This window comes from Armigeres subalbatus, chromosome 3 (assembly GCF_024139115.2).
Source record: "Armigeres subalbatus isolate Guangzhou_Male chromosome 3, GZ_Asu_2, whole genome shotgun sequence".
Classification (NCBI taxonomy): Eukaryota; Metazoa; Arthropoda; class Insecta; order Diptera; family Culicidae; genus Armigeres; species Armigeres subalbatus.
The window spans coordinates 407693871-407720031 of NC_085141.1; the positions used below are offsets into that span (position 1 = coordinate 407693871).

General features: G+C 41.3%; 1 protein-coding gene across 6 annotated transcripts in view; it reads right to left on the bottom strand.

Moving 5' to 3' along the window:
• The window catches only part of LOC134224145 (calbindin-32), a 310480-nt gene that overhangs the window by 276623 nt on the left and 7696 nt on the right, over nucleotides 1-26161 (bottom strand). For 3 of the 6 annotated variants that reach the window (XM_062703411.1, XM_062703406.1, XM_062703409.1), the window contains exon 2: nucleotides 15657-15778. The gene's annotated coding sequence lies outside the window, so the exon portion shown is untranslated. Of the gene's footprint in view, nucleotides 1-15222; nucleotides 15594-15649; nucleotides 15779-26161 lie in introns of those variants that run through there. The other 3 variants (XM_062703408.1, XM_062703410.1, XM_062703407.1) reach the window with 3 other exon arrangements.

Genomic DNA, 26161 nt, shown 5'->3' on the forward strand with positions numbered 1-26161 from the left:
CACAATGCACTTAACTTATGGTCGTCTATCGGCATTTTGCTTTATGTTACGTTTTCCACGGGACAATAGGAAATCTGAGTTCAGAACCCCGACTGGCACACTGTGACGGAATTAATTTTAAAGCAGAATGATCCGGGAAAATGCAGAAAAAGGTTGTCACGGACGGTATACCCACAGCCCGAATAGCACACGTGTTAGATAGGGTGTATGGCTCAATCCTTAGCCTAATATGCAGTGGTTGAGCACATTCATCGTTGTGAATATCCATATATTGAAGCTCTAACCAAAATTATGACGCCAGACGGCTTGCTTACTTTTGGTTACTACGCCGTGTGGTAAGATGCACGACTACAAAGCAAGACCATGCTGATGAAGGCTAGGTTCGATTCCCGGTCCCGGTCTAGGAAATTTTCGGGTTGGAAATTTTCTCGACTTCCCTGGGCATAAAAGTATCATCGTCAAGAAAATTATTTATCTCTTTTTTAGTGGAATGTTTTCACTGTCATAAGACGAGTTTAGCACAATTCCATTCAATTCCACCACCTCGTAGTACTTTTACATATACGTATTTCGACCTCAACTGTAAGGTCGTCTTCAGTGACACTGATTACCTAGAAATTGGAAAATATTGAGTTAATGAGGTTTTAAGCATGTTCTCTGTCGGACAAAAGTCTAGTCGATTTTGGGCAAATTTTTTGTCAAAGTCAGAGCTGATGTCGGATAGTTTAGTCAGCCAATGTTGAGTCATGTATTGGTATTGTAGATCGAAGTTTGAAAAGCGTATTGATTTTTATTTTAATCCCAGAGAAAACCTTTGGAGAAGTTACCGAAAGAATTTATGGAGGATTTTGTGGATCAATTCCTGAAGGAATCGCTAATTAAAATTAAGGAGGAATTACCTAATCAATTCCTGAATAAATTTCCGACTGAAGGAATTTTCAAAGGAGAATCTGAAAAAATTTCCGAAATAATTCCTCAAAGAATTTCCAATGGAATTATCAGAAGATGCTTCTGAACGCATTTTTGAAAGAATTTCGGGAAGAAATTCCGAATAGAATTTCCGTTTCCGAAATACTTATTTGGAAACTTCCTTAGAAAAATCTTCGAAATCACGTTCTGGAATTGTTCCGGGAATTCCGTCTTGAATTTCACCAGTAATTCATTCTAAAACTCCTTCGAAAATTCTTCTGAAGAATAGTCCAGAAAATCATTTGGAAATTCCTGAAGGGGCTTCTTCAAAACATCTTCATGAAACGAACTCAACTGTTCCTTCGGAAACCCTTCCAGGAACCTCTCTTAGGAAGACCTTAGGACCACCGGAAATCCTACAAGAATTCCATCAACAATTTCTTTAGGAATACCTCCAGCAATTTCCCAAGGAATTCCATCCAAATCTCAGAACAAAGGTTTAGGAATTCCTAAGTAACCTCTTTTGTGGTTGTGTACTTAGCTGGTAGTGCAGGCTGATGACCCAAGTATCCCAAAATAAAATATGTTTTCAGGGGATGTTGGAAAGCGATTTTAGGTGAGCAATAGAATACTTTCAATGCAGAATCAAGACCCATATGGGTGCCGGCAGCGCGAATCCGTACTCGCGAATGCACAACATGTTAGCTTTGGGGGAGTTGATAGTAACTATCAGGGCTCAACTGCGACTCATGAGGGCGCCGGCAGTGCGAAGCCGTAATCGCGAATGCACAACATGTTAGCTTTGGGGGAGTTGATAGTAACTATCAGGGCTCAACTGCGACTCATGAGGGCGCCGGCAGTGCGAAGCCGTAATCGCGAATGCGCAACATGTTAGCTTTGGACCGATTGGTTTACTATTTTTTGTACACACAGTTGATAGTAACGATCATACTGAGACCCATATAGGCGAATATGAGTTTTAATGAGCTAAAATAGACCAACACAAATTTTTGCTTTAGGGAAAAGCTTCTTAGTTGTCGACTAAGCGTGACTAAACAGGACGGCAGGGCTGAGGCTGGGCACTGTTGTCCTTCTGACATCAGCTAGAGTGATAAGGTACGCCTCGAGCGTCTGTTCACCAGGAGGTGCGACTCAAATGTAGGTAACGCGATGTAGGTAACGCGACCCCGGTAAGGTAGCGTACTGAAGCCTCTCATACACCACGAAAAATGGAGATAGAAGAAAAAGAGAACGTTATTTTTGGCAACCGACCCGGCAACGAAATAAGAACTATGATTGGAAACTCGGTACCTGGAATGTCAGGACCCTAAACGAACCGAGCCTTCTGGCTCGCGAACTGCAGAAGGTTGGAGTGAACGTGGCCGCTATTCAAGAAGTCCGATGGCCCAGATCCTTCTTCTTCTTCTTCTTATTGGCATTACATCCCCACACTGGGACAGAGCCGCCTCGCAGCTTAGTGTTCATTAAGCACTTCCACAGTTATTAACTGCGAGGTTTCTTAGCCAAGTTACCATTTTGCATTCGTATATCATGAGGCTAACACGATGATACCTAATGCCCAGGGAAGTCGAGACAATTTCCAATCCGAAAATTGCCTAGACCGGCACCGGGAATCGAACCCAGCCACCCTCAGCATGGTCTTGCTTTGTAGCCGCGCGTCTTACCGCACGGCTAAGGAGGGCCCAGATCCGGAGAACGTGAATTCCGAGCCGTGAACCCCACGACCAACAACTGCATAACATCAATCGCAGCGGCGGCGGAAAAGCAGAGCATGGAGTTGGTTTCGTAGTGATGGGCAAGCAGATGAATCGAGTTATGCGGTGGAAACCCATTAGCGAACGAATCTGTCCGTTGAGGATACGGGACAAATTCTTCAATTACAGCCTAATCAACGTTTACGCACCGACAAACGATAAATCTGACGACGTGAAGGACACGTTTTATGAATGTCTTGATAAAGCCTATGGAGAGTGCCCAAAGCATGACGTGAAAATTATTATCGGAGACGCTAACGCTCAGGGCGGTAAAGAGGACTCTCATAATCAGTAGGGAGAGCCTTCACTTCGCTACCAATGACAACGGCCTACGGCTAGTAAACTTCGCTGCCTCCAGAGGGATGGCCATCAGCAGCACCTACTTTGCACGAAAGAATATCCGAAAGCACACCTGGAGACATCCAAATGGTGAAACTTGCAACCAGATAGACCATGTTCTGGTGGATGGGCGCCATTTCTCGGATGTTATCGATGTGCGGACTTTCAGAGGTCCGAACATTGACTCTGATCACTACCTCGTTGTCAGTAAAATTCGATCACGGTTGTCAACTGTATCGAACGAAAGATCACAGCGAACGATGCGTTACAATATCCAGCGATTGTCGGCGGAAGGAGTATCGGCTGAGTACCGCCAGAAGCTCGACGAACGGATAAGTGCAATCAACGTTAGCGACAACATCAACGATCTATGGGAGTCGATCTATGGAGCGGTGAGCACAACAGCACGAGAAGTGGTAGGCACTGCACAAAGGCGACCCAGGACAGGTTGGTTCGATGTGGAGTGTCAGAGAGTGACAGACGAGAAGAACGTTGCCAGAAGCCGAATGTTGGTGTCGGGTACCCGATCGAATAGAGATCGGTACAAGGAAGCAAGAGCAGCCGAAAAACGAACCCAGCTGTGGAGTCATCAGATGAGGTTAAAAAGCTGTTAAAGAGCTGAAAACAATAAGGCTGCGGGGCAGAGATGTCCATCTCCTCAGTGTGGTGAAAAGAAATTTTAATACACTCACACGCACCGTTGCATTTGAACGGGAGCGCGCCTCTTACGCTTGAATTCACCACAGCTTTGGAGAAGTGTATGATAAAAGAAGATCGAACAAAATGAACCGAGCGCACAATCAACAGCAGAACAGTGCAGTGTGGAAAAAGGGCCCTAAAACGCACTGCAGTGAGCGCTGATAAATACGCAGCCGCGCGCACGGCCGTGTATACGCGCCGGTGGCATTTCTGTGTGAATATTACTGCTGAGCTAATAGAATTAACCGAGCAGTTCGTAGCGAAATTTTTTAGGAAATAATATTGAATGTTCTTAAGTCTTTTGTTTTTCAGCTTAATCCATTTGCATGTAAAGCATTATGATTGCCCTAATGAATTATTTTCTCACACGGCACTTTTTCGGTCATACGAAAAATCTAATTTTACTGAAAATTTACAAATTCTATAACTGCCGTATAATGCAAGGCAAGTGGGTTGGACAAGACGCTTGAATTGAACTCGAATTGAACGTCTATACACCTCCATTCAACTCACTTGAACGAAAAGCATCGTGGAGCATCGTGGAATAAAAACCGAGTTTAAACATAGCCTTTCATATCACGACCAAGTTTTCTCGAATTTAGCTAATAAATATGGGGTAAATTAGTTCGGTGTTACATTTTGGGTAAATTGTTTTAATTTTGGAATACTTCCAAAAAAAATCATTGTCCATGTTAAATTATGTATGCAACAAACTTCACTGCATTTGAATAATAATCCTTCTGTAACATATGATATTGAATTCGGAAACTAAAAACTCGCTTGAGAAATCACATCAAGTCACCCAATAAAAAAGCCAAAAATGGCAATGTAGGGTATCAGCCGGTATTCCCAACATGGTATTGCGCTACATATTTAAGTTCCAATGCAAGTAGCTGTAACATAAATTCTCGAGTGGGCACAACGAAGGAGTACTGAGTACAGAGGAGTTTTGGCAAAAAAATGTTGCTATTTTTAGTTTTTCAGCCGGTGCCGGGAATACCACCCGCAACCCCATATTTTTTATCAAATCTCTTCGAAGCCTACGGAAATTCCATATATGTACAGTGGCCTCGAATACCTACAGGGTGGAATTGTGTTTGATAATCACAACATAGGATTCATTACTTCTAGTGATATTTTTAAAGGCATTTTTAAGGTAAGGTTCCATTTACGCATTGGGGCCGTACACAAATTACGTAAGCATTTTTCTGGGTTTGTCAACCCCCTCCCCCATGTAAGATTTTTCCCATACAAATATTTTTTTTTATTTATATAGAACGTAAGAAAATGGCTAAGTGGTAGCCATATGACCACCAATCCCGACCATTTAAGTACCGACTGCGTTTTTATTCCAAAAAAAATGGGTGAAATTAAATTTAAAACCCTGATAAATCCACCTAGGGGTAATGGTGCCTTTCCTGTATATTATAATAATAGTATTTCGGCCATAGCTTTTGAGCCCATAGTCTGTATTTGGATTGAATAAACAGACCCCATTCGATTTTGGCAACACGTTCGGAAAATTTATGTTGACAAAATCGAATGATTTTTGTTTTCTCATGATACTTCAACATTTCTTCACTTTTTGTGACGCTACACACATTGTGACCCTTCTTAACGCTAATTTAGAAATCTTAACGTTTAAACAAAAAAAATCACGCTTTTTTTTCTTAAATTGTTTTTTGTCGGTTTCGGGGTCTAATCAATTTCTTTTACGAAAATTTCGACATTTAGGCGATTATCTTTAAAAAAAACTTAAGCGATTTTTTCCCCTTTTTTTACGTCGGTTTTTGTGTCTAACCAATTTGTTTTAAGAGGGTTCCGATATTTACGTGGTTTATAAGCAATATAAAAAAAAAAAAAAATGTCTTGCCAAAACCGAATGGTTGTTGCCAAAATCGAATGGTTGTTGCCAAAATCGAATGGGGTCTGTATTGGTTTTTCGGGGCTTCCTTAGCCGTGCACTGAGATGCGTGGGTACAAAGCAAGACCATGCTGAAGGTGGCTGGGTTTGATTTCCGGTCCGGTCTAGGAAATTTTTGGGTATCGGGCATAATAGTATCATCGTGTTAGCCTCATGCAAATGAATGCAAAAATTGTAATTTTGTAATCCCAGTGGCAGTAAGGGGTCGTACACTAATTACATAAACATTTTTTCTGGGTTTTCGAACCCTCCTCCCTTCATATAAGATTTTCCCCACTTAAATGATTTTTCGTTTATACGGAGCGTAAGAAAATGACAGATCCTCCCTTTAAGTGCTCATGTGATAAGTGTACGGCCCTAATGCCAATAAGAAGAAGATGAATATTGGCTTTTCGCTACTTCTTGATATACGAGAAAGCAAAACAGTTGCTCAGTCTAGGCTAGATAAGTTATAATTCGTCATACTATACTTCTACAATACTATACTTCATGATAGGCCAGAGCTTACTAATTTTCTAGGGTTCAGGGTCTCCAGTAGCATTGCGAGCAAAGGCGTAGGATTGGCAATCCGGAGATGGCGAGTTCGATTCTCGGTCCGGTCTAGAATGTTTTCAGGTTGGACACCCTGGGCATAGTGTATCCTTATACTTACCACACAAGATACATATTCATGCAATGGCGGGCATATAAAGCTTTCAATTAATAACTGAGGAAATGCTAATAAAATACTAATTTGAAAAGTAGGCCAAGTTCCAGTTGGAATGTAGAGCCATTGAAGAAGAAGAAGAAGATGGGTCCAAATAATCTCTCAGGTAATAAAAAATACGAACACTTTGAATTTAAACTTCCGGGACTCGCACCGTTGTAAAAAGTACAACAGCTTCGGAAAAAGCTCGCTTGTCGTTCACAAGAGAAGCGGGACTGCATGAGTGATCCAGGATCATGCGAGTTCCGGAAGGTTAATAATACTTTTTGTTGACCGCACGAAACAATACACAATTCGAAGAAAAAATAAGGTGGTATTAAAAAGTTGTAGGAATTGCTGTAACCCGAGAAATTTTATCGAAGCCGATACTGAATAAAAGGCATGTGCCTTTGGGAGATGGCGTAAACCATATACATAGCGAAACTTTAATCTAAAGTAGCCTCGAATATAAGAAATATGTATCTGCATAAAAGGAGTGCTTCATTTCTTGCCAATAGGAATGGAGTGAGGGGTCTCCAGTTAACCGCGAGCAAAGGCATAGGATTGCCATTCCGGAGATAACGAGCTCGATTCTCGGTCCGGTCTAGGATGTTTTCGAGTGGGAAACATTCGCGACTCCCTGGGCCTAGTGTATGCATTGAACTGCCATTTGAGGATAACCAATAGTAAAGTTAACGTTGTCCACTGTATCCGCATGATGATGGAGAGTGTTCTTATCTTTATAATGCATTGGTTCAATTAACTTGTAATCTCTGATGAATTGAATAATATCTACATTTCATTTTTTGGGGTATCCAGTTAGCTTTGCGAGAAAAGGCGTAGGATTGCCAATCTTGAAATGACAAGGCCGATTCTCGGTCCGGCCTATGATGTTTTCAGAAGACATGAGAAGACATATGTCTTTATTAAAGAAACTTGCAGCCCTTATGCCTTGGCTGACTCGTCACTGGATAGCGTGAAACATTCTCGGCTCGTTGGACACAGTGTTTCCATTGTACTTGCCACACAATATTCATGCAGCTGGCGGGCAAAGAAAAGCATTTAGGGTCTGTTCACAAATTACGTAACGTTTTTGGGGGGAGGGGGGAGGTCCCACTTGCGTTATATTTTGTTACACCAAAAGGTGGGGGAGGGGGTGGGTACTACCAAATGTTATGCATAACGCGAATATATATTTTTTCAATCACTGATTGAAGTAATTGCTGACATGCCTTGATCAAGACAGTGAACACGCATCAACCTATCCTCTTCACTACCGTACTACCCATAATTGTCCCATGTTTGTCTTTGTAGTTTTTTACTTTTTATCTCAGAGCAGGCTACTCTGGCGTTTTTTTTAATTCTAAAAGACAGCGAGTTATGTTCAAAAAATTGTTGCTAAATGTCGAGGCATTTGTGACAGTGAACAGTTCAATTTAAAAATTATATTTTATCGTTATCGCATTCGTCATCACCGAAATCAAGCACATAGTTTGATATGCGTAAAAACATCACGCAAATATTGTATTTCTCGACAGAACAGCCCTGCAAATCTATTTGAATGGTCATGGTCACAAATTATATTTTTGTTTCTACTAGCTGCATTCTTGATGTCCTTAGTTTTTAATCATGTGTCGTTCCTGTTCTAACAGTGTTAAAAAAAATACCAAAACCCTCATGCTTCAGCAAAGGAAAAGAATCTGCATTTAAAATTTCCACAGTAACGCGTTATACGAGGGAGGGAGGGGGTACCAAAAATGTTACTCTTTGTTACGAGTGGGAGAGAAAGGGTCAAAACCTAGGATTTTTGCGTTACGTAATTTGTGAACAGACCCTTAATTAATAACTAAATGCTAATAAAACACTAAATGCTAAATGCTAATAAAATACTAAGTTGAAAAGCATACCAAGTTCTGGTTGAAATGTAGAACCATTGAAGAAGAATAAGATAAGTAACAGCTACATTTATTAGATGAAAACGATAGTTTGACTGAATGTATCCATTTTAACATTATTATTCTATTCATCCAGCGTCTGACCATCTATGGAGTAAAGCCTAAATATTCATTATAATGAAATTAACACTCGAGCACGCGTGATGTTGTATTTTGTACAACATTTATGAAAAAACATCGCTCGTGGTACACAGCACGAGCGAGCCTGCATGACCGTTTCAGGATCGAGAACGTCTTAACGGTTAAAATAAATCATTCGATCTCTACCACATCGCACCAAATTACTGCTGCGATCCTGAAAGAGCGCACACTGGCGTGTACACGGCAGTGAATACGCAACCGAGCGCGTGTGAGCATTTTTCTAAGCACAAGTTTGGTACACATGCACTGTAGCATGCAGGCACCTACACTCACCGGCGGTCGGTAAACTCACCCTTTCGCTGGTGAAGAGTGGGTCGCATAAAGTGTGGTGAGTATTGTTTGTAGGCTCATTTTTTTGCATTTCTCATGCGCTACAGTGCAAACACTGTGGTGAAATGCCATCTCTGCTGCGGGTATGACCAGCTCCCGGCTGAACTTCTCAAACATGGCAGTGATCAGCTTTATGAAGTTCTGCACCATATGATGTCGAAAATATGGGAAGACGAGGAAATGCCTGCTAGCTGGTTGGACGGCCTCATTTGTCCTCTCTTTAAGAAAGAGCACAGACTGGAGTGCGCCAATTACCGAGGAATAACCCTCCTGAATTTGGCGTACAAAATTATGTCCCGAATTCTGTTCATCAGATTGAGACCGCTTGAAGCCTTCGTTTGCGAATACCAGGCAGGTTTTCGTGAGGGCCGATCAACGACGGATCAAATGTTTACCCTGAGACAAATTCTTTATAAAAACCGGGAGTACAACTTGCAGACACATCATCTGTTTATAGACACATCATTGTTGATTTCAAGGCGGCGTACGATTCAGTGAAACGGAATGAGTTATGGCAAATTATGCTTGAACATGGTTTTCCGGCGAAACTGATACGGCTGATTCGTATAACGTTGGACGGATCGAAATCAAGTGTAAAGGTTGCGGATGAAATATCGACGTCATTTGTTACCTTAGATGGATTAAAGCAGGGTGATGTCTCTCTAGTCTACTGTTCAATATAGCGCTCGAGGGAGCAATTATGAGAGCTGGCGTGCAAAGAAGCGGTACCATTATCACAAAATCGCATATGCTCCTGGGTTTTGCGGATGATATCGATATTATCGAAATTGATCGCCGTGCCGTGAAAGAGGCTTTTGTGCCTTTTAAGAGGGAGACAGCGAGGATACTCACGATCAATACCAGCAAAACGAAGTATATGGTCCCTGGCAATCAACGTGGGTTCATTAGTGGTGGTTGTAGTGAAATGGTGCTGCATGGTAAAAAAATTTGAAGTGGTGGAAGAATTTGTGTATCTTGGAACATTAGTGACGTGCGATAATGATGTTACCCGCGAGGTGAAAAGGCGTACTGCAGCTGCAAATAGGGCTTATTACGGACTTTGTAACCAGCTTAGGTCCCGTAGTCTGCAAAACAGAACTCGCGCTGTATACTACTCTGATTCTTCCGGTGGCTTTATATGGCCATGAAACATGGACGTTAAAGGAGGCTGATCGGAGAGCTTTCGGAGTGTAAACAAGAGAACGGTAAACAAGAGAACGGTATCTGGCGGCGTCGCATGAATCACGAATTGTACCAGGTATATAAAGGGCTGGATATTGTTAAGCTTATACAACACGGCAGACTACGGTAGGCTGGTCACGTTGTTCGTATGCCGGAAGAACGTCAAGCGAAGATAATATTTAGTAGAGAACCCGGAAGAGGCCGCAGGCTTCGTGGAAGGCCGCGTACACGATGGCTTTTGACGTAAACTACGTCTAAGGGGAAGACTCGGATACAGGGTGACAAATGAAAATTTCCAAATCCGAGACCGTCACGAAATCATGTAAGATTTGGAACGTTAATAGCGCATTCATCTTTCGATGGAAACTCTCCACCAATTTTCCAGTTATATTGAAACATTTGATTATCAACGTTAAAGTAGGGTATTGGACCATTTTGGCAGCACCTCTTTTTCCCGTTCGCAACGTGAGTCTCATTCGGCCGTCGTTCAGTGTAGTTGGTTTTGGGGCTCTTCTTTTGTGCGGTGCTTCGCACCAGTTTGCCACAAAAAGTAGGGCCAGAGCAGTGACCGCAGTCGGCGATACCTATACATACAAGCGCATGTTTGTGCAAGGATAGGATTGTTAGCAACGGCAATGCAATGTCATAAATGCGATAATCGCAATGCAAATGAACAAACATGTTCGATTCAAAGATAACTTAGGAAAATGGTAAGCCATTTTATGATAAACTGTAAATTGTTAATTATATTTTTATTACTAAATATGCGCCACAATCAAAAGATTTCAATTTTAATTCAGGAAGTTTGAATGCACTTCAGATACTCTGTGGGTACAATCATGCGGGGCTTATTGTATACGGCTATAGCTTCGGAACGCATACTTTATTGAAACGGGCTATAGGTTACAATAGAACTATTACTTTCTAGTTCCCGGATCTAAGATTCTTGCAATTATATTAATAATGTGGTTGCACGAATATGTTATCCATAATGCCACTGCCAGATAGTGGGAGTTAGATTGTAATAAAATAGCACAAATACCCTATTCCCGTCCGCAGCGCCTATACCCTATTCCCTACTCTGGCGCATCTCAACCGAATGGCTTGGTTTTTGGTACCGTTCTGACTCAAATCCTGAATATGACCCATATTCCGAACACTGGCGTTTTAGCGCCCTTAAACTAAAACGGTCATTGGTTTTCCGCACTGAGGATCAAGATAACAAACGAATTCAAACTCCTGTGGAGAAAATTACACGAATAAAGTTAAAATGGGCATTTAAAAGCTAAAGTTCGAAATATGAGTCATGTTCGGAATTTGAGTCAAAACGGTACATGGCTAGTATTTGTTGATTTCTAGTTGGCGCAACCGGGTTTTATCGACTCGTGCTTCTTTGTCGGACTCAACAATACGACTATCCCTTCTCTGCCAACTATTCCTCGTCACTCCAAATAACAGATAGCGGAGATTCTGCCAAAGGTCCAAGGCTCGTATTCTTCCACCAGTGATGATTCGATGCTCTGACTACCATTGGACAGAGGCACCTGTTTGTCCGTAGCCAGAGCAGAGATTCTTTGCAAGATCCGGGGCCGATGCGTATCGTCTCGCATCTGTCGTAAAATCGCTAAATCGTGGTACACGCACTCACCAGTATACACCCCCAGCAAGAAACATATTGCCCATCGATCACAGTAACTTATATATGCCCGAATTCTCTCACAATATGGTTACTAGAGTGATTCAAATTTTGACTTTTTTGCCCCCCGATGCTTAAACGATTGCATTTGCCATTTTAATAATCCTTCTAAATTTTTATCAAATTTGGATGTAATTTGACTGTGCACACGCCATTTAAAGTTTGCATGGAAATTACTATGAAAACTGACCATAATGTGAAAGACCGTTCCGTGAGGTGGCCCATGAACTATTCAAATATAATCAACACATTGAGTACACAGAATACTGCTCAAACTGAAAGGCAGTTGTTGTTGCGAAGCGATTTCTCGTTTAGAAGCAAAGTTATGGATAAAACAAAAATGCTCATTATTGATATTGATGTTATTCTTTTACGGGTTAAGGTGATTATACAATAAAGCCAGAAATCGGCCATTTTGTAAACCACGTGCCTTTCCAACATTTTTTTCAAGAGCACGAGAAGGAAGAACCATAACGCGTATGGGGCTGAAATGATGGTAGATCGTTTGCTTAGTTATGCTGAACAATCATAATTTGAGTTTCGGCACTGTACGAAAACTATTACGCTATATTTGGACTTTCGGAGATGTATGTAGATAAACGTGCGGTGAATTTGAAATTCACCACGGGCTTCATTCTATAATCACCTTAAATCGAATTTCCCACGATTCAGTATTTCCTTAATAAATTTTCTTGTGAGCATCATCTGTTTCCTTGTAAATTTCCTGTATTTCCGATGTACTCATATGTTTTTAGAACTTAAAGGGAAGCGTTGGGGAACGGTTTTCCATGAAAGTTACTGTTTTCATAGTAATCTTCATACAAACTTCACACAGCGCGTGCTCACTCAAATTAGATCCAAATCAACTAAAAATTTAGGAAAAAGCATCGAGGGGCAAAAAAGTCAAAATTTGAATCACTCTAATGGTTACTGCAACAAGATTGGCTCAACGTGTGCTGCTTGGGATATCATAACCATGTAACGCTAGTGAGTTATTTTTATTTCAGAATAGTATTATTTAATAATCATACTCCACTATTTCCACCTATATATTACTACAAATAAACTAGAATAGTGGTCGAAAATTTGGAATGAAACTGAACCCTACTAATTTTACTCTAAGTCGAATGCGACAGTTGGAATTTCGAAAAGCATTATTACCACTTGGGGTTTTAAAGTTAAAATTTTAAGTTATCGTACCGTCGTCAGGAGACAACGGGTCAAATGGGGGTGAGAATGGGTCACTGTTCCAACTAACATAGAATACTTGTGTAATAGATTAAATGTATCTGAGAACAATAAAACTAAATTATGAGAGACGTTTTGAACGATTTTGTTATACGACCTCCAGACTGTCGGTGAGGGCTCGGACGTCACCCCTGAATACGGTATCCAACAATTTTTATATTTTAAGTTATGGTAATTTTGTTCTAAACCAGTGACATAAGTAATCGAACGAATTATCTTAAAATATAACTATATTCCTCAATGCAGCAAACTGTTCTACGTAGTTTACGTTGGGCGGTCGTGTCTTGTACATAACCCTTTAGATTTTTTTTTTACATGATGACCGTAGTTGCTACTCCGTGATCGACCAGAGCAATCGCAATTGCACAGGGAACCAATGGATGGAAGCATGGGATTTGCTCTCCAACCTCAATGTGCACAGTCCGAGTGCTCTAGTATTTTGGATGGTCGATAACGGCGCTGGCCACGTCCTCACGGTCATCGGGGCATCGGCAATCACTCGCCCACTGCAAGCCGAGAACACCTCTGCACTCGCCACGAGTTCCTGCGGAATTTTATTGGAATCTGGGGTTAGGTTTTACGGCAGAGGTTCGTCTTGGTTAACGGGTTGCCAATGTGATAGTAATGAAAGGGTGGAGTATATTTAAATTGGATGCCGAAACGAGCTTTTTTTTTTTTTTTTTTTTTGGCTCATTTCGAATTCTAACAGTTACCTAATAGAACTATTCAAGTTGTACGTATATGGATAGAAGATGGAAACGGTATGAAATCCCATTTCCAGTTCTAGCGATTGCTAGAACATGAGAAATATATGAAAAGATACAAAGTAGGAGGAATGGAACGGGCCTGGGATTGAACCCACGACCTCCTGCGTATGAGGCAGAAGCGGTAGCCATATGACCACCAAGCCCGTTGTTATGGCCAAAATGCATTTTCTTTAGACAAAAACAAGTGAAAAAGTTTAGCTCATTTTTGAAGAACTTATCTCTAATCGATTTGCTCGCAACAACTTGCATTCGGCGTGGAATCCTGTCCCATCGTTTCCTGTTGAAAATTAGCCGAATCGGACTATGGGCTCAGAAGTTATGGCCAAAATACATTTTCTTTGGACGAAGACGAGTGAAAAAATCTAGCTCACTTTTTCGGCGCTTATCCTTAACCGATTGACTCGCAAAACGTGGCGTTCGACGGAGAATCCCGTCCCATTGCTATCTATTGAGAACTAGGCTGACGGGATCAGAAGCTATGGTCAAAATACATTTTTACGCAAAAAGGCGTGGAAAGTCTCGCCAACTTTGCAATCAGATTCCATCAACCGACTTGCTCGCAACGAATTGTGTTCGACAGTGAATCCCGTCCGGTTGTTTCCCATTGAAAATTGAGCTGTTCGGACTCTGGGCTCGGAAGTTTTGGCCAATATACTTTTTTAATAGGCCCGGAGACTAACTTTTTATTCATAAAATGCACTTATTTTTGGGAACGAAGTGTTCTTAACTTGTTTACTCACGTTTAAAATACGCCAGACTTCAGTAGGCCGTTCACTTAGTGTGGATGTTGGATGTAAGAATAGCGGAAATGAGAACCGGATGGAGGGTGGCGATTTTGTGGAAGGCAGCACGCGGTGGAATCAGACCTGGAGACCTACACGTTCGGTGAAACTGGAGGAACATCGCCCAAGACCGACAATTATGGAGCTCTACAATACGCCCGACATAGGTGTATCGACGCTGTAGCCAACCAGGGTGGTATAACTATTTGTGTTCGCGTTTAAGGTTAAGAGTTAAGAGAAAACAACCGAATCCTTGCAAATATGCTATTCGTATGGTTTATAACACATTGAGTTAATGGAAATCATGTAATTTTCTTTCCTTTGTTCAGGGCAGAGACTTTTCAATAGAATTATTGCAGGTAGTATTATTTGTAAGAGAATTCGAAAAAAAAAATCGAAGAGAATCTCTTGCGACATTCGCCGTTATTTCAGTCACAGCTTAACTTAATCTCACATTGTCCAAATGGTTGATTGGGCATAAAGAATGTTAATTATCGCTAGCTTATGAGATTGGTGATCCAATTATAATCCAGAATTGTGCGGATTTCATTCTCAAAACATGATAGCAATTATTTTTCACCCGCGAAAATTGCATAAATCGAACCGAGAACCCTTTCTACTAATGTATCAAGCAATTAAATTGCCAAGCTCGCTAAGGGTGAAATATTTTCCGAAAAATCCTCAAACGGAAATAGCAATCGTTATAATTTGAAATTTATGCTCGAGAGTGTTCCACCCTACTGTTCACCGGCCCAGCCCTCATCAATAATCTATATTTACCTGAGCTTACCTTATTCTCTTTTCCGATTTGCTTTGCCTGCGTCGCGTTGGATTACGCGTAGATCCGCCAACACCAATGTTCGTCTGTGTTATATGCTTGATTCGTCCTTGCTTAATAAAATGTGTATTTTCCTTCTTCTTATTGTTTCCCCCACAGACAGATATGGAAAACACCGGTAATAAACCACACGCGAGCACCGTCTAGAGACGGCGACAACTAACACAAAACGCGAACGCGTGCCCCACTAGCTGGGCAGAGAAGGGAAAACAAACCACGCGAAAAACCGAAAACAGAAAGGTGAGACAGGTATGCAACGGTGTTTGATTTCGTTTTTCCTCTGTTTTCCCTTGGCTCTTCCCGCTGTGCGGACTCCACTACCGGCGCCGTGGGGTGTTATTCTACTAGGATTTTCTCTTCTTTCTTTCAATAATATTACCACTTACACGCACTTTGGGAAGCTTTTTCCGATGAAGCACTAACACCAACAGTCCGAGTTTCACTGTAGCTTGGATGGTTCGGCCTATGTGGCGATACACTTGGGAAAGGAGTTTTCTACAGCAGGTACCTATTTTGGTTGCATACATGAAAAGAGAAAAAAAGATATGAAATATTACTTATTGTGTGTTCCCAAAAAAGTAGAAATGTAGAAAATGATGATCCTGTATACATATTAATCCTGTTGTCCTACACTCCGTGCCAAAAAATCTGCTCTTTGATTTTACTCCATCTAAACGATTTTATAATCCTTACTAAGTAAGTGTAACTAACAGAAGGATATTTGAGTTTTCTAAAAGTCATGTCAAACTGTCACAAAATGCACGCCAAGGGGTGGAGTTAAATGAGATAGTAAGCTCAAAATAATTTTCTTATCACAAGTCCTACACAGAAAACAATTGTTCGTGATATTATTTGCATTCAGAGCTTTTTTTTATCAAATCTCGCTTAACTTTTCAAAGGTCCTAAGTAACATTTTTTCATGAATTAATTTGAATAGCGCAATCAATAGAACAACATGAAAGCTATTGATTGCAGTATTCAAATTAATTCATAAAAAATATTACTTAGGTCACTGAAAAGTTAACGAGAAATCCTAAACAAACCGATCAGAAAATGTTGTGAAAACTTATATGTGAATATGCACATTATGTGGAAGATATTGATTTGGAAAATGTATTGGAGGTAACCACTTTCCCTTCGGTGGGACTCGAACCCCTGACCCTACAGTACGCTAGACTGGTGCTTTAACCAACTAAGCTACGAAGGACCTCCGTCGGCCTTCGCAACCTAGTGGCTACTGAATGAGCTCGAGATTCCCAAATTGGACGCATAGTCAAATCACTCGCAATCCATTTCTCAAGCCAACACTTCCACAGAGGTACTTCGTAGCTTAGTTGGTTAAAGCACCAGTCTAGCGTACTGTACACAGCAAATCATTTTGAAAATTTAACGACGTGTAAAGTTAAAGCCCATCGCATCAAACGAATTAACATTCGATATTCAATTAAATTTGGTTGAATTTTACAAGCAAGCACCGTTTAAATTTATTTCGATTTAAAAGAATAGTGGAATCGATTGAATGTTACGTTTATTTGCATGCTCCAAATATGTGCATGAAAATACATTTAAAATCACAACATATTTTTATCTATGTAGGGTCATGGGTTCGAGACCCATCGAAGGGAAAGTGGTTACCTCCAATAGGGGAAGAGGCCCCAAAGCGCCCCCCCCGATGCAAAACGCCTTTTGTGGTTTCCCTCATATTTACCGTCATTAATGTGTCCGTAACAAAATTAGATCTGAAATTATGAAGGATAGGCGAAGAAAGTTTCAAAATAGTGCATGGGAAGGTCGGAAAAACCGACCATTTCCACATTTTGAAGAAACATCTAACATTTTGGCGAGGCAAAACGCCCTAGTGGCAATAACCTACAAAGTACTTGCGTCTCCACGGACTATCCATACTAGAATGCTGATTCGCCGACGCGTGGTACTTTGTTCCCTAGGAGCCGCCAGTTGAAAGGCGTTTTGCCTCATGAGTTTCCGGCAACAAAATATCACCACTTTTTTTTAAATGTGAATATTATCAATATGATTGAGATTTTTGACAATTTTTGAATGGCATCAACTAGCTATCTTGTTTAACTGATGCATAATGTAAAAATACCCATGAATAGCGTTACAAATAAGACAATAGAGCAGTGTTTGCTTAGCTAGGGCATATTGCCCCCCCTTCCCCTACATTTTCCAAATCAATATCTTCCACGTAATGTGCATATTCACATATGAGTTTTCACAACATTGTAAATTAATGTACAAGTCGGGTGGTTTAATCCCCGGAAATAAGCAATTAACTTTGATTGAACCGATCAGAAAATGTTATACTTGTTATGCCAGTTGATTGCATTGAGTCGATTAATTTGGTTTTGATCAATACATCTAAACGACTCACGTTGATTCCTCCAGCAACAAGTACTTACACCCAGGTTTTTTACACGGTTTGGTTTTAGTCTATTGATACCTTTAGCGCCAATGAAACAACGAGTTACCTCCACGAAAAAATTCACAAAATAATTGAAGAATAGTCAGGAAGTATTTACAAAGCTGTGAAAGTTCAATTTTATTAATTCTTCTTCTTCTTCTTACTGGCATTACATCCCCACACACTGGGACAGAGCCGCCTCGCAGCTTAGTGTTCATTAAGCACTTCCACAGTTATTAACTGCGAGGTTTCTAAGCCAGGTTACCATTTTTGCATTCGTATATCATGAGGCTAACACGATGATACTGTTATGCCCAGGGAAGTCAAGACAATTTCCAATCCGAAAATTGCCTAGACCGGTACCGGGAATCGAACCCAGCCACCCTCAGCATGGTCTTGCTTTGTAGCCGCACGTCTTACCGCACGGCTAAGGAGGGCTCATCTGGTATATAGTGCATATCAAGATCAATCAAAAAGCGGTAAGGAAAAAGGGTCTAGCACCGGTTCTGATGATGCATTCCAACTCGTTTTACACAGCTGTGCGAAAAAAATATGGTCCCCAAAATGAAATGAACGAGAACAAAGCGTTCAGACCGCATCGTGCCTTCATGCTGTGCGGTTCTTTTCTCTCTTTTCTGTAGGAAGTTTTTAATACTACCCGAAACTATTTTAATTTCAACAGTGCTTCTCAGCGTTTCCAAAGCCCAACTCAGTGCCGTAAGTGCCAAGAGGGGTGTCACGGAACTAAACATTGCCACATGGATGCTAAATGCACAAGCCTTTGTCAGAACCAGGGTTTGAATCCAAAGGAGAATGAGAAAATCTCTCACTTATCATTTCTGTATACACTCTCGATAGGTAGCATACCGTGAGAGAAGTTTTCGGTAGCTTTTACGATAATGAACCGATTTGGGGGGCTACAATCCATGATAAACTTCTTTTAATAAGCCCCAATTGCGGGGGGCACTGGTTCAGATGATGCATTTCAACTTGTTATACACAGCTGTGCGAAAAAATATGCTCCCCAACATAAACTGAACGAGAACAAAGCGTTTTATCAAACCTCATCGGTAGGGGCCGCCTTTCCGAATCAGTTTTTTCCAACTTGTATTGCGCACTTCCCACCTCGTTGGACTCCGCACTTCAGAAGTGCGAGATAATCATAAGTGCGAGATGTCAAATTCCCCAAGCAGCACTACTTGTTTCTCAGTGAGTAACAACAACTGTGGTGTGACTTACTAAAGGTCGGAGTTATGCACAACGCGTCGTATTCGGAACTCCTTTGTGACACAAAAAGCGCAAGAGGTGGAGCCTATTTGCAACATCTTGCGGCTACAATGAAAATAAAAACACAAAAATCAACCGGGAATCGAACCATGGACCTTGAGATTTGCAACCTTTTACTATAACCATCACACCATGAATTCTATTTGGATACTCGGCTACGAGTGCACTACATAAACAACAAAGTCATTTGTAACTTCATTTTACCTTATTCGGAACAGGCAGGCGACTGTCAAAAATAAAATGCTGCTCAGCTGAGCTCAAAGTGTTTTGCAACATATCAGAAACATTGTCGTAACATCAATGAACCGAAGAGTCATTAATACTGCAACTTCCTTTGTTCTCCCGGTTGGCGGGCTGATGAATCGGGTGAATCGGGTTGGCGCCAACGAATTTTGTTTATGTTTTCTAAGAGCATCATTATCGATCGCGAGCATTTTAATCACCCGCGCAGCGCTTACATTTTAGTTTCGTCACTCGTTTCCATATCGGTCACTATTTTCGGCTCTCAATTTGGTTGCTGTATTCCGTACCGGTGACGTTTGACAGTTGACAGTTCATTAAATAGCAGCGCTCTTATCGCGCTACCAAATTTGGTCACCTGTCAGTCGCGCTACTGTTATAGCAGCGCGTTTAGTAGCGACTGGTAAAGTGCCAAGTAATGATACTGCGCTGCCAAACGGCTTAAACTCACCACCGGTAATCTTGCTCTTGAACACGTGAGCTCAACAGGGTTGCCGGAATAATTGTTTCGACAAACTTTAGAAAAATAATAATGGGTTGTACTGAAATATAATCTTTTCGTTACTTGTAAGCAAGTTATTTTATGATTTATTTGCTGCAACACGTATTACGGTGATTGCAGTAGTGGTTCAACAGACTATTTGACCAAGTTTTATGCATTTAGATGAAACTTGAAAAGTAATCAATTATGTAAAACATTTGACATCACTGCTCAAAGTGCGATCTATAATATTCCCAAAAATCCATTGAGAGCTGGAATTGGCAATATACAAGTGCGATAGTTTTGTTTTCATGGCTTGTTATGATTCGAAGAGGTGTTTGCCTCTCTTTTATCGTTGTTCGTTATCTATTGAGGGCGATTTCTGCAAACCCTGGTCAGAACCCAAACACAATATGACAAGAATCATGTGCCTTGCATGCTCTGATATTTCCGGGAATACGATGCTAATTTTCTAATCTTAGATTCTCAAATATTTCCATAAAAGCAGAAACTATGATACACCCAGGTTTTTTTACACGGTTTGGTTTTGGTTGTTTAAGACCTTCAGCGTCAATGAAGCAATGAGTTAACCCCACGAAAAAATTCACAAAAAATCAAAGAAAATTCAGGGGATATTTAAAAAGCTGTGAAAGTTCAGGTTAACCGAAAAAATTAATGAATTCCAACCGTGTAAAAAAACCTGGGTGTAGCTTGAAACCGACGTTTGATGTAGAGATAATGCTAAATAACGGGATGAATAGTCAGCAACAAAGTTAGGGGAAGTGGGGTAGCACGCCCATAGGGGTTAATACACGCCACCCCTGAATAAGGTTAAATATCCCCATTTTGATTATTTTCAATAGTCTATACGATAAAGCAATGAAAAATATTGCCATTGGATACATATATTTCATGATTTTTCTCTAGTTATACATGAAAAACTCGAAAAAAAGGTTTTTGCGTGTTTTGATGCAATTCTAGCTCGGTGGAATTTAGTCTTTCTGTCGCTGTTATACATTGATAAATTAATAATTGAGCCATGAGCCATGCTGCTTACTCGTGTTCTTTATGTTCCACACGAAATCGTCGTCAAAAATGGTTTTAAAACGATTTTATGGGCCTTCAAACTTCTGAGGTCGGTGTGGGGCATTACGCCCATGCTCATTTCGTATGACCGAAACAGCTGAAACATTCGGTTAATTGCCTTAATGTAGGCAATTAAAATGAAAATCAGTACGATAAGCACATGCGCGTTTTAACCCATCCACTGGCGCATCTCACCCCGCATGGTTTCAAAATCATTTTTTCGGGTGCTTTTAAAAATCAAATTTCTGTGCAATAAAATGGACAATTAGATATCTGTTATCGGTAGTCAGTCGCAGATATGCTGTTCTTCAGTATGCGCTGATGAAAACTGGCTGAAATGGTGGTTTTCATTGATAAAAATGGCATTTTCCTTAACGTGGGCGTCCTACCCCAGTTGCTGACAAAAAAAATCGGATCTTTGTCATTATTATCTTCGACAAAAACAAAGCTTTGACGTTGGTTCTCTTTTGTCGCTTGTTTTGCAAGCGCATCCAAAAAAAATTGATTACCTGTAAATGCATGATTTGTAGGGGAACCTCTCACGCCAAGGACGCCTGTCCTGTGAGAGAAGATTCCAATAAATTCATATCCCATTCCGTGCCGATAGTTCGAACGAGCCAGACGTGTGTGCTGTGTCTCATCGCGGATTGTGTTCGGTAGTGCGAGTCTATTGTGTGGTGCCTACCTACGGATCCAAGGCGATCGCTGTCGGCGAGTGAAGTAGCTGCTTCTGGCGACGCCAGTGAAGCAGGTTATTGTTACTGCTGCTACCTACAGCAGCAGGGGCAGATAAGTAGAAACGTTTTTATTGTTCTCCCATCTGCTTGATTCGGAGTGGGACTGATAGAATAAATAAAATTAGTTTTTTTTTTTTCTGATTAGCTATTAGTCTTAAGTTAACATAAGCAAAATCATCCTTCCACCTTGCGGGGTGAGAATGGAGACAGAGACTGTGGAAGGCAATGGGCCTCCAAAAGATGCAGGGCGCACACGATTGTACCATGCGGCTTCGCCTGGGCCTTGGGTTGTTTACTTTCGGCAGAAAGTGAAGAGCCTAGATTTTCTGGGCATAAAACGAGATTTGACGCGTCGTTTTACGAAGCTTGAATTCAGCCAAATCAACAGGAACAAACTACGCATTACCGCACCTACATACCAGGTGGCGAATGAAATTGCTGGCGACAGGGCGTACAATGTTGAATATTTAGTTTATGTGCCCTCGCGGGAGGTCGAGATAGAAGGCGTAATCAACGCAGCGAGCTTGACTTGCAAGGATGTGCTTGCAGGAAAGGTCGCCTAAAGAACGCCCTGCAATCTACCGTGGATATTCTGGACTGCAAGGAATTGCATTCAGCAGCCACGGTAGATGGCAAAAAGGTTTATTCCAAGTCGGGCTCGCTTCGGGTGACATTCGCCGGCTCGATGCTTCCAAAGTATGTAGATATAGAAAATATGTTGTTTCCGGTGCGTCTTTTTGTGCCAAGGGTATTTAATTGTACCAACTGCAAACAACTTGGTCACACTGCCGAGTTTTGTGACAACAAACCACGTTGTGGCAAATGCTCAGAAAGACATCGGAGGAGTTCTGCCAGCAACAAGCAACAAAATGTGCTTATTGTGGTTTGAATCCTCCCCATGGTTTGCAGGAATGCCCGGTGTACAAAAGCGCACCCAAAAAGTGAAGCGCTCGTTGGTACAGCGCTCCAAGCAGTCGTATGCGGAAATGGTTAAGTCGCAAGACACATCCGCCACAGCCACTGCATCGACTGCTATTTCAGCCACCGTTCGTGTGAGTGATTATTATGATTCCATATCCATTGATGAATTGGACTCTGACGCAGCCGATATGGATGATCCTGCGGAGGTACACGTGCCCGAAAAGAGGAAGCAACCGTCTTCCCCGGGATCGCGCCGCAAGAGAACAAAAATCATCCATAAAAGCTTGGCAAAATCTGAAGGTAATGGGGGTTTATTTAAAATCCCGAAGCAACCTGTCCCTACTGCTTCTTTTGATCCTAGTTGCAGTAAGGCATTCCCGCCATTGTCAAAATCCGATGTTTCGAAGAAACATCCGGCTAGAAGAATCAACGAAAGAAAACAAATTCGCACTTCTAGAAAAAGTATTCCGTCCAAGCGAGGATTGATCTCCTTTAAGGACCTTGTGGACCGTTTTGAACTTGTTCAATATTCCGAATTCATTGAGGCCAATCATTGACCTCTTTATTCCAACAGTTGAAAGTTATCTGAAGCAATTGACTGTTTCATGGCCCTTCTTGCAGAAATTGTATCTTTCGATGGATAATACGGCCAACACCGAAGATACAATCACTGTGCTGCAGTGGAACTGTCACAGTCTGAAAAATAAGTTAGACGTGTTTAAGTTTTTGATTCGCAATTCCGATTGCGATATATTTGCACTCTGTGAAACATGGCTTTCTTCTGAAGATGAAATCAACTTCCACGATTTTAACATTATTCGCCAAGATCAGGATGATCATTATGGTGGCGTTCTTTTGGGGATCAAAATGCTACTCCTTCTACAGAATTCCATTCCGACTGTTCCCGGCTTAGAAATCGTCGCATGCCAAGTAAATGTGAAGAATAAAGATCTTTGCATAGCTTCAGTGTACATTCCTCCAAATGCCTCTATTAATCGCCGACATTTTTGGAGCGCAGTCTCCTCCTATCATCTCCAGTATTGATATTGGGTGATATGAACGCACATGGTATTGGATGGGGCGAAACGTATGACGATTATAGAGCGCCTATTTTCTATGATTTGTGTGACGATTTCAATTTGAATATTTTGAACACTGGTGAAGTAACTCGAATAGGACCAAATGGTCAACAAAGCCGTATTGATCTGTCTTTATGTTCAAATTCACTATCATTAGATTGCACGTGGAAGGTAATTCAAGATCCCCATGGTAGTGATCATATGCCGATAGTTACCACAATTAAAAGTAGCTATCAACAATCTGAGCCAGTTAATGTTCCTTTCGACCTCACGAAAAAATTGACTGGCCAAAATTTGCATCGGCGGTAAAAATTGGTATTGAATCAACTGATACTCTTCCACCTTTGAATGAATATCGATTCCTTACTGAGTTGATTCAAAAAAGCGCACTAGAAGCTCAGAAACGACGCGTTCCAAGTACATCTGTCATAAGAAGACCAGCCACTCCTGGATGGGATGATGAATGTACTAAGTTGTATTCTGAGAAATCTGATGCCTTCAAGGCCTTCCGTAAACACGGAAGGTCCGAGCTTTTGAAGAGTATTTGAGGCTCGAAAGAAAGCTCAAAAATCTTCTCAAGGCAAAAAACGTAGCTACTGGCGACGTTTTGTCGAGGACTATCGCGAGAAACCTCAATGACAACACTTTGGAAAACGGCCCGCAACATGCGGAACCGCATTTCCACCAACGAGAGTGAAGAATACTCCAATCGATGGATATTCAACTTCGCAAAACAGGTCTGTCCAGATTCCGTACCAGCAGAACCGCTATTTCGAGAATCAGTCAATGATCCCGGTTCTTTGGGTGGACCATTCTCAATGCTGGAACTTTCTATGTCTCTTCTTTCATCGAATAACTCTGCTCCGGGATGCGATAACATCAAATTCAATCTTCTTAAAAACCTCCCAGATATCGCAAAAGACGATTACTTGACCTGTACAACTGTTTCATGGAGTACAACATTGTGCCACCTGAATGGCGACAGGTGAAAGTAATAGCTATTCAAAAGCCTGGAAAACCAGCGTCTAATCACAATTCATACCGACCGATTGCCATGCTATCATGCATGAGAAAATTATTGGAGAAAATGATCCTTTCAAGAGTCGACCATTGGGTCGAAGAAAATGCATTGCTTTCAAATACTCAGTTTGGATTTAGAAAAGGGAAAGGAACAAACGATTGTCTAGCGTTGCTTTCTTCAGATATACAACTGGCCTTTGCGCACAAGGAGCAATTGGCTTCAGTATTCTTGGACATTAAGGGCGCTTTTGATTCAGTTTCCATAGAAGTACTGTCAGGCAATCTGCACAGTAGTGGATTACCCGTTATTTTGAATAATTTCTTGTACAATTTGTTGTCAGAAAACAAATGAACTTCACACTCGGCACTCTGACAACTTCCAGAAATAGCTACATGGGCCTTCCCCAAGGTTCGTGTTTAAGTCCCTTGCTTTATAATTTCTATGTTAAAGATATTGACAATTGTTTGGAAGGACAATGCACGCTCAGACAACTTGCAGATGATGCCGTGGTCTCTCTAAGAGGTCCATGTGCAGCTGTCTTGCAAGGACCATTGCAAAGTACCCTGGATAATCTGACTGTTTGGGCCAGACATTTGGGGATCGAGTTTTCACCGCAAAAAACTCAGTTGGTTGTGTTTACTAAGAAGCGGTATCCTGCTCAACTGAAACTCAAGCTGTTGAATGATGACATCAACCAATCTTTATCTTCTAAATACCTTGGGGTCGTGTTTGATTCCAAATGTACCTGGAAACTCCACATTGAGTATTTGATACAAAAATGCCGGAAAAGGATCCATTTTCTACGTTCTATCTCCGGAACATGGTGGGGTGCTCACCCGGAAGACCTCATCAAACTCTATAGAACGACTATTCTCTCTGTTTTAGAGTATGGCTCCTTCTGCTTCCTCTCAGCAGCCGATTGCCACCTGATCAAATTGGAACGAATTCAGTATCGTTGTTTGCGTATTGCCCTTGGATGTATGCATTCAACGCATAACATGAGCCAGGAGGTGCTTGCTGGAGTCACTCCTTTGAAGCACCGTTACTGGGAGCTCTCACTTAGAATACTCATCAAATGTGGAACAAGTAACACACTTGTTCTAGGTAACTTCGATAATATGCTTGAACTAACTTGTCGTTCAAGATTCCTGAGAGTTTATCTCAACTACATATCATCAGATCTTTGTCTTCCGTGTTATAATACCCCTCGAGTTCACTTCACCAACGACAGTTCCTCAATTGTATACGATCTGTCCATGAAACATGCTATTCAAGGAATACCAGATCATCTTCGACAAATATCAATTCCCTCACTTTTTTCTGAAAAATATGAACATGTCAATTGCAACAACAGATATTTCACTGATGGTTCTCGCATCAACGGATCCACTGGCTTCGGTGTTTTCAATGTAACTTCAACCACCTTCCAAAAACTTCAGGAACCGTGTTCGGTTTATGTTGCTGAGCTGGCAGCAATTAACTTCGCTTTGGGGATAATTTCCAATCAGCCCGTAGACCATTATTTCATCTTCTCGGATAGTCTTAGTTCTATCGAGGCACTCCGGTCGATGAAACCTGTTAAGCACGCATCTTACTTTCTTTCAAACATAAGAGAGC